Below are 10602 nucleotides of genomic sequence, written 5' to 3'. Positions count from 1 at the left end.
ACATCAACCGCGTTGTGCTAACGCTTCCGTTGTCGGTCTACAAGGGTACGTATATCACACTCTCCCCTCTCGTTGCTATGCATCACCATGATCTTGCGTGTGCGTTGGAATTTTTTTGAAATTACTACGTTCCCCAATAGTAATATCCCCAACAAAGCTGGAGTAGGGTATTACACCGCAAGGTGGCCTGAATCAGGATAAATTGTTGTGTCTCTTGTCTCTTGGGTTCGTCAAGCTAGGCTGTGGAATCGTTGGGCCAGCAAGTTGGGGCGAAGGAGTTCTTCGTACGCATCCCAATGTTTGAACCTCCCAAGGGTCAGCGGAGCCCTGAATCCAACATCATGGTTCACTTATGGTGGGTTGAGAGAGTGACAGAAGCTTAAACCTGAGTAGGTGGGCTATGGTGTATGGGATAAAGAGGACTTGATACTTAATGCTATGGTTGGGCTTCACAACCTTAATGATCCTTAGTAGTTGCGGATGCTTGCTAGAGTTCCAATCATAAGTGCATATGATCCAAGTAGAGAAAGTATGTTAGCTCATGCCTCTCCCTCATGTAGAATTGCAAGAATGATTACTCATACTTTTTATCGATTTCCTAGGGACAAATAACTTTCTTGTTGACACAAACCCTTTTTCCAAACACCTAACTTTTACTATCTTGCAAAGTACTTCTAGTTTTATTCTTGCAAAATAGTTCTAGAATCACTCCTACAAAATAGTTTCATACCTGTTCTAGGTAAAGCACATATTAAAGTGCGCGTAGAGTTGTATCGGTGGTCGATAGAACTTGAGGGAATATTTGTTCTGCCTTTAGCTCCTCGTTGGGTTCGACACTCTTATTTATCGAAGAAGGCTACAAACGATCCCCTCTACTTGTGGGTTATCAAGACCTTTTTCTGGCATCGTTGCCGGGGAGTTATAGCGTGGGGTGAATATTCTCGTGTGTGCTTGTTTGCTTTATCACCAAGTAGTTTTTATTTCCTGTTCTAAGTTGTTCTCTATCTTTAGTTATGGATATGGAACACGAAACACCAAAAAAATAGTTGTACCTGCTACTCATGGAGATGGGGAACCTCCTAAAACCCTCGATGCTCATTATGTGAAAGATATTATGAAGTATTTTGATAATCCGGAGAAAACCCCATTCTACTATATAATGGGAGTAACGTTGGATCAATGTGAATACTTTAGACATTATCAGTTGACTCACAAAGGGAAACTATTATGGGATCAAATTCATATATTGAAATGGTATGCTTGGAATCTATGCTTGATATATGATTATACTTGTTGCTATAGGATGAATGCTCCACATCTTCCCTTTACAAGCAAATTTAATGATAATGAAACCTTAGCTTCTTATGCTAATGGTATATATGATTACTGTGATGTGGAACAAATAGAATAATTTGTTGCTTTTAAGGGTGTTTCTGAAATTGAATCTCTGTTTTTAAAGTATGAAGATGATGATGATGCTGGCTATAAACCTGAAAATCTTGCTATTCTTAAATATTGCTATTATAATTATAAATACAATTGCGATATTGCTGCATTTATTGAGAATATCTCTGATGTCCAAGAAGAGACTAACATTTTGCAGGAGTCTGTGGAAGAAGAAAATGATGAAACTGTGAGCTCATTGGATGAAAAGGAGAAGGAGGAGAGCGAAGAACAAGCGGAGGAAGTGCGGATTAGCTACCCGTGCCTACCTTCTAATGAGAGTAACTCTTCAACTCATACATTATTTAATGCCCCTTCGTTCTTATCGAAGGATGAATGCTATGATCCCGTTGATACATTTGAAATATCCCTTTTTGATGAATTTGATGCTTGTTATGCTTGTGGCCAAGATGCCAATATGAATTATGCTTATGGAGATGAACTTGCTATAGTACCTTATGTTGAGAATGAAACTATTGCTATTGCACCCACACATGACAGTCCTATTATCTTTCTGAATTCTCCCAACTACACTATATCGGAGAAGTTTGCTCTTGTTAAGGATTATATTGATGGATTGCCTTTTACCGTTGCACATGATGATTTTGATGAATATAATATGCATGTTCTTGCTGCTCCTACTTGCAATTATTATGAGAGAGGAACTATATCTCCACCTCTCTATGTTTCCAACACGATAAAATTGCAAGAAACTACTAATGTTATGTATTGGCCTTTACTTGATGTGCATGAATTGTTCTTGTATGACATGCCGATGCTTAGGGAGAGAGTTAGACTTCATCATTGCTTGATATATGTTGCTTTGTGCTCACTACTAAATGCCACATTGCTAATTAAAATGGGCTTTGATATACCTTGGGGATCCGGGTGGATCCATTACTTGAGCACTTTATGCCTAGCTTAATGGCTTTAAAGAAAGCGCTGCCAGGGAGACAACCCGGAAGTTTTAGAGAGTCATTTATTTCTGTTGAGTGCTTTTATAAAGTTTAAAAACAGAAAAATTTAGAGGGGAACCCAAAACTTTTCAAAAAGGAAAGTGAAAGTGACAGAGACAAGCATTGTTGAAGTGGGGGAGCTCCTTGAACTTTGTTCATGCTCACGGAAACTTTGTGAACCTTAAATTATAGAAAATTTTCAACAAAAATAGTTATCCCCTTGTACAGTTCCATTGTATTATAAAAATAATGTGCCAAGGTTTGCCTTTAGGGTGATTAAATTGCTTGTTGGTTTGTGCGGTGCAAAACAGAAACATTGGCTGTAGTGCTCGATTTTACATTTTTTACTGGAACGTCAAACAGTTCTGAAACTTTTTGCACAATCTTTATATACAAAATGTTTATTTTTTCCTAATGTTTCAGAATTTTTTGAGTTACATAAGTATGGTGGATGTTCAAATCTTTACAAACTGTCCTGTTTTCACAGATTGCTGTTATAGCTTTGTTATTTGCGTATGTTTGAATTCTTGTTGAAGCCTCCTTGACTTGGGGCCATAGGATTGTGATAGCATACAGTGGGTAATGTTTTTTTATAATTATGCAATAATGTTACAATATTACATGATGGGATTTCATTGCTATATTCACTAACCCCGCCACTAAAAGTTCGGTTAAGTTTTGTGTGGATGAAGTGTTCAAAGATCGAGGAGGTCTCCATGTGAGGAGGAGGAGAGGCAAGAGCTCAAGCTTGGGGATGCCCAAGGAACCCCAAGTAAATATTCAAGGAGACTCAAGCGTCCCATATTTCTTGAACAAGTATCGGTATGTTTTCAGATTCGTTTCGTTCGTGTGATATGTGTAAATCTTGGGGCGTCTTTTGCATTTAGTTTTCACTTTTCTTTCATGCACCATGCTGGTATGATATAGTCCATGGTTGATTTATAGAATGCTCATTGCACTTCACTTATATCTTTTGACTATGGCTTTATAGAATGCTTCATGTGCTTCATTTATATCATTTGAAGTTTGGATTGCCTGTTTCTCTTCACATAGAAAACCGTTATTTGAAGATTGCTCTTTTGCTTCACTTATATTTATTAGAGCATGGTATTTTGTAGAAAGAATTAAACTCTTTTGCTTCACTTATATCTATTTAGAGAGTCAACAGGAATTGGTCAATTGCATGGTTAGTCATAAAGTCCTACATAAAACTTATGGATCACCGAATATGATATGTTTGATTCCTTGCAATAGTTTTGCAATATAGATATGGAATATGTGGGAGGTACTAGTAAATGGTGTGGTTAGTAAGAATATTGGTGTTAAGGTTTGTGATTCCCGAAGCATGCACGTATAGTCTCTTGTTATGCTATGAAGTTGGAGCATGATTTATTATTGATTGTCTTCCTTATGAGTGGCGGTCGGGGATGAGCGATGGTATTTTCCTACCAATCTATCCCCCTAGGGGCATGCGTAGTAGTACTTTGCTTCGAGGGCTAATAAACTTTTGCAATAAGTATATGAGTTCTTTATGACTAATGTGATTCCATGGATTATACATGTTGGGGAACGTAGTAATTCAAAAAAAATTCCTACGATCACGCAAGATCTATCTAGGAGAAGCATAGCAATGAGACAGGAGAGTGTGTCCACGTACCCTCGTAGACCGAAATCAGAAGCGTTTAGTAACATGGTTGATGTAGTCGAACATCTTCACGATCCAATCGATCCAAGTACCGAACATACGACACCCCCGTGTTCAGCACACGTTCAGCACGATGATGTCCCTCGAGCTCTTGATCCAGTAGAGGGTGGCACCGCACACAGCTAAGAGATTTGTCTGTTGTGCTTTGGGGTGCCCCCTGCCCACGTATATAAAGGAGGGGGAGGAGGAGGCCGGCCAAGGGGGAGGCGCACCAAGGGGGGAGTCCTACTAGGACTCCAAACCTAGTAGGATTCGGCCCCCTTTCCTTCCAACGGAGAGGGGGAAAGGGGAAATGAAGGAGAAGGAGAAGGAAAGAGGGGGCCGCGCCCCTGCCCTTGTCCAGTTCGGATAGGGGCATGGGGGGCGCGCCCCACCTCCTGTGGCCTGCCTCCTCTCCTCCACTATAGCCCATTAGGCCCAATAACTTTCTCGGGGGGTTCCGGTAGCCTCCCGGTACTGCGAAAAATCCCCAAACCTTATCAGAACCAGATGCAACCCTATTTAAAGCATAACCCCAAAACGATAGTGGTAAATCGGTAAGAGACATCATAGATCGCACCATATCTAATAAATTACGGTTACAACATTCAGACACACCATTATGCTGTGGTGTTCCAGGTGGCGTGAGTTGCGAAACTATTCCACATTGTTTCAAATGAAGCCCAAACTCATAACTCAAATATTCACCTCCACGATCCGATCGTAGAAACTTTATTTTCTTGTTATGATGATTTTACACTTCACTTTGAAATTCTTTGAACTTTTCAAATGTTTCAGACTTATGTTTCATTAAGTAGATATACCCATATCCGCTCAAATCATCTGTGAAGGTCAGAAAATAACGATACCCGCCGTGAGCCTCAACACTCATCGGACCGCATACATCAGTATGTATTATTTCCAATAAGTCAGTTGCTCGCTGCATTGTTCCGGAGAATGGAGTCTTAGTCATCTTGCCCATGAGGCATGGTTCGCAAGCATCAACTAATTCATAATCAAGTGATTCTAAAAGCCTATCAGAATGGAGTTTCTTCATGCGCTTTATACCAATATGACCTAAACGGCAGTGCCACAAATAAGTTGCACTATCATTATTAACTTTGCATCTTTTGGCTGCAATATTATGAATATGTGTATCACTACAATCGAGATTCAACAAAATTAGACCACTCATCAAGGGTGCATGACCATAAAAGATATTACTCATATAAATAGAACAACCATTATTCTCTGATTAAAATGAATAACCGTCTCGCATCAAACAAGATCCAGATATAATGTTCATGCTCAACGCTCGCACCAAATAACAGTTATTTAGGTCCAAAACTAATCCCGACGGTAGATGTAGAGGTAGCGTGACAACGACGATCACATCGCCTTTGGAACCATTTCCCACGCGCACCGTCACCTCATCCTTAGCCAATCTTCGTTTAATCCGTAGACCCTGTTTCGAGTTGCAAATATGAGCAACAGAACCAGTATCAAATACCCATGCGCTACTACAAGCATTAGTAAGGTACACATCAATAACATGTATATCAAATATACCTTTCACTTTGCCATCCTTCTTATCCGCCAAATAATTGGGGCAGTTCCGCTTCCAGTGACCAGTCCCTTTGCAATAGAAGCACTCGGTCTCAGGCTTAGGTCCAGACTTGAGTTTCTCCCCTTGAGCAGCAACTAGCCTGTTGTTCTTCTTGAAGTTCCCCTTCTTCCCTTTGTCCTTTTTCTAGAAACCAGTGATCTTGTTCACCATCAACACTTGATGCTCCTTCTTGATTTCTACCTCCCAGCCTTTAGCATTGCGAAGAGCTCGGGAATTGTCTTTTCCATCCCTTGCATATGATAGTTCATCACAAAGCCTTTATAGCTTGGTGGCAGTGATTGAAGAACTATGTCAATGATACTATCGTCAAGAAGATTAACTCCTAGCTGAGTCAAGTGGTTATGGTACCCAGACATTCTGAGTATGTGTTCACTGACAAAACTATTCTCCTCCATTTTGTAGCTATAGAACTTGTTGGAGACTTCATATCTCTCAACTAGGACATTTGCTTGAAATATTAACTTCAACTCCTGGAATATCTCATATGCTCCATGACGTTCAAAACGTCTTTGAAGTCTAGATTCTAAGCCGTAAAGCATGGCACACTGAACAATCGGGTAGTCATCAGCTTTGCTCTGCCAGACGTTCATAACGTCCGGAGTAGCTCCTGCAGCGGGTCTTGCACCTAGCGGTGCTTCCAGGATGTAATTCTTCTGTGCAGCAATGAGGATAATCCTCAAGTTATGGACCCAGTCCGTGTAGTTGCTACCATCATCTTTCAACTTAGCTTTCTCTAGGAACGCATTAAAATTCAAAGGAATGGTAGCACGGGCCATTGACCTATAACAACATAGACATGCAAAAACTATCAAGTACTAAGTTCATGATAAATTAAAGTTCAATTAATCATATTACTTAAGAACTCCCACTTAGATAGACATCCCTCTAGTCATCTAAATGATCACGTGATCCATATCAACTAAACCATGTCCGATCATCACATGAGATGAAGTAGTTTTCAATGGTGAACATCACTATGTTGATCATATCTACTATATGATTCATGTTCGACCTTTCGGTCTCAGCGTTCCGAGGCCATATCTGCATTTGCTATGCTCGTCAAGTTTAACCCAAGTATTCTGCACGTGCAAAACTGGCTTGCACCCATTGTATGTGAACGTAGAGCTTATCACACCCGATCATCACGTGGTGTGTCGGCACGACGAACTGTAGCAACGGTGCATACTCGGGGAGAACACTTATACCTTGAAATTTAGTGAGGGATCATCTTATAATGCTACCGCCGTACTAAGCAAAATAAGATGCATAAAGGATAAACATCACATGGAATCAAAATATGTGACATGATATGGCCATCATCTTGTGCCTTTGATCTCCATCTCCAAAGCACCATCATGATCTCCATCGTCACCGTCTTGACACCTTGATCTCCATCGTAGCATCATTGTCGTCTCGCTAATTATTGCTTCTACGACTATCGCTACCGCTTAGTGATAAAGTAAAACAATTACATGGCGATTGCATTTCATCCAATAAAGCGACAACCATAAGGCTCCTGCCAGTTGCCGATAACTTCTACAAAACATGATCATATCATACAACAATTTATATCTCATCATGTCTTGACCATATCACATCACAACATGCCCTACAAAAATAAGTTAGACATCCTCTGCTTTGTTGTTGCAAGTTTTACGTGGCTGCTAAGAACCGTTCTTACCTACGCATCAAAACCACAATGATTTTTTGTCAAGTGTGTTGTTTAACCTTCAACAAGGACCGGCCGTAGTCAAACTCGATTCAACTAAATTTGGAGAAATAGACACCCGCCAGCCACCTGTGTGCGAAGCACGTCGGTAGAAGCAGTCTCATGAACGCGGTCATGTAATGTCGGTCCAGGCCGCTTCATCCAACAATACCGCCGAATCAAAGTAAGACGTTGGTGGTAAGCAGTATGACTATTATCGCCCACAACTCATTGTGTTCTACTCGTGCATATATCATCTATGCATAGACCTGGCTCTGATACCACTGTTGGGGAATGTAGTAATTCAAAAAAATTCCTACGACCACGCAAGATCTATCTTGGAGAAGCATAGAAACAAGACGGGAGAGTGTGTCCACGTACCCTCGTAGACCAAAAGCGGAAGTGTTTAGTAATGTGGTTGATGTAGTCGAACGTCTTCATGATCCAACCGATCCAAGTACCGAACGTACGACACCTCCATGTTCAGCACACGTTTAGCATAATGACGTCCCTCGAGCTCTTGATCCAGTAGAGGGACGAGGGAGAGTTCCATCAGCACGACGGTGTGGCGACGGTGATGATGAAGTTACCGGCGCAGGGCTTTGCCTAAGCACTACGACGATATGACTGAGGTGTTAAACAATGGAGGGGGGCACTGGACATGGCTAAGAGATTTGTCTGTTGTGCTTTGGGGTGCCCCCTGCCCACGTATATAGAGGAGGGGGAGGATGAGGCCGGCCAAGGGGGAGGCGCGCCAAGGGGGGAGTCCTACTAGGAATCCAAACCTAGTAGGATTCGCCCCCCGTTCCTTCCAACGGAGAGGGGGAAAGGGGAAAGGACGGAGAGGGAGAAGGAAAGAGGGGGGCCGCCCCCTCCCCTTGTCCAATTTGGATTAGGGCACGGGGGGCGCGCCCCACCTATTGTGGCCTACCTCCTCTCCTCCACTATGGCCCATTAGGCCCAATAACTTTCCCGGGGGGTTCCAGTAGCCTCCCGGTACTGCGAAAAATCCCCGAACCTTATCGGGACCATTCCAGTGTCCGTATATAACCTTCTGATGTATCAATCTTTACCTCTCGACCATTTTGAGACTCCTCGTCATGTCTGTGATCTCATCCGGCACTCCGAACAAACTTCGGTCATCAAATCACATAACTCATAATACAAATCTTCATCGAATGTTAAGCGTGCAGACCCTACGGGTTCGAGAACTATGTAGACATGACCGAGACACATCTCCGGTCAATAACCAATAGCGGAACCTGGATGCTCATATTGGCTCCTACATATTCTACAAAGATCTTTATCGGTCAAACCACATAACAACATACGCAATTCCCTTTGTCATCGGTATGTTACTTGCCCGAGATTCGATTGTCGGTATCTTCATACCTAATTCAATCTCGTTACTGGCAAGTCTATTTACTCGTTCCGTAATGCATCATTAGTCACATTTCTTGCAAGGCTTATAGTGATGTGCATTACCGAGAGGGCCCAGAGATACCTCTCCGATACTCAGAGTGATAAATCGTAATAGTATGGTACCATGCATTGCCCTTTCTCACATCAAGATGTGGTGCAAACTTCGTAGGTGCATCCTAATCCCGTGATATGATACTCTCTATCACACATAAGCCTTATTATATCTTCCTCAAAATAGCCACCATACCTACCTATTATGGCTTTTCCATGGCATTACGAGATATATTGCCACGCAACTTCCATGCTTCCGTTTGATGACTTGAGCATTCATTGTCATATTGCTTTGCATGATCATATAGCTGACATACTAGTTGTGGCTCAGCCACCGTTCATCATTTTTTATACATGTTATGCTAGATCATTGCACATCCTAGTACATTGCCAGAGGCATTCATATAGAGTCATACTTTGTCATAGGTGTTGAGTTGTAATTGTTGTTTCTTTTGAGTTATAAGTAAATAGAAGTGTGATGATCATCATTATTCATTTTTAGAGCAGTGCCCCAGTGAGAAAAGGATGATGGAGACTATGATTCCCCCACAAGTCGGGATGAGACTCCGGACAATGAGAGAAAAAGAAAAAAAAGAAAAAAAAGAAAGAGAAAAAAGAAAAAAAGAGAGAGAAGGGGCATTGTTAGTATCCTTTACCACATTTGTGCTTCAAAATGCAATAAAATTTTACGGAGAATTATTTTGGAATATATGTGATTTTTGGGAGTTGGAATCACCGCAAACGGAGGCCCACACAGGGCACAAGACACCAGCCACCACCCCTGAGCCAGGCGCATGGTGGTGGGTTGTGCTCACCTCGTACATCGGTTGGAGCTCTACTTCGGGTGCAAGTAAGCTTATATCCGGAAAAAAATTGTGGTAAAATCTCAGTGCAATCAGAGTTACGGATCCCCTGGAATATAAGAAACAGTTTTCGGCCAGATCTGGGGAACGCGAAACAAAAGAGAACAGAGTGGGAGATCCAATCTCGGAGGGGCTCCCGCCCCTCCGCAGCCATAGGAGATCATGGACCAGAGGGGGAATTCTCCTCCCCATCTAGGGGGGAGGCCAAGGAAGAAGAAGAAGTAGGGGGACTCTCTCCCCCTCGCTCCCGGTGGCGCCGGAGTGCCGCCGGGGCAACGATCGAGACGGGGATCTACATCAACAATCTTGCTACCATCAATACCAACTCTCTCCCCCTCTATGCAGCGGTGTAACACCTCTTATCCCCGCTGTAATCTCTACTTAAACATGGTGCTGAACTCCATATATTATTTCCCAATGATCTATGGTTATCCTATGATGTTTGAGTAGATATGTTTTGTCCTGTGGGTTAATCGTGATCTTGGTTGGTATGATTGTATATTTTTATTTATGGTGCTGTCCTACGGTGCCCTCCGTTCTCGCGCAAATGTGAGGGCCCCCATTGTAGGGTGTTTCAATATGTTCACGGTTCGTTTATGGTGGGTTGCGAGAGTGACAGAAGCTTAAACCCGAGTAGGTGGGCTATGGTGTATGGGATAAAGAGGACTTGATACTTAATGCTATGGTTGGGTTTCACAACCTTAATGATCTTCAGTAGTTGCGGATGCTTGCTAGAGTTCCAGTCCTAAGTGCATATGATCCAAGTAGAGAAAGTATGTTAGCTCATGCCTCTCCCTCATGTAGAATTGCAAGAATGATTACCGGTACTTGTTATCGATTGCCTAGGG

The sequence above is a fragment of the Triticum urartu genome, chromosome 2A (assembly GCF_056163025.1).
Source record: "Triticum urartu cultivar PI428250 chromosome 2A, HENAU_Tu73, whole genome shotgun sequence".
Classification (NCBI taxonomy): Eukaryota; Viridiplantae; Streptophyta; class Magnoliopsida; order Poales; family Poaceae; genus Triticum; species Triticum urartu.
The sequence above is the reverse complement of the archived record's forward strand: the minus strand, read 5'-3'. Positions refer to the sequence as shown.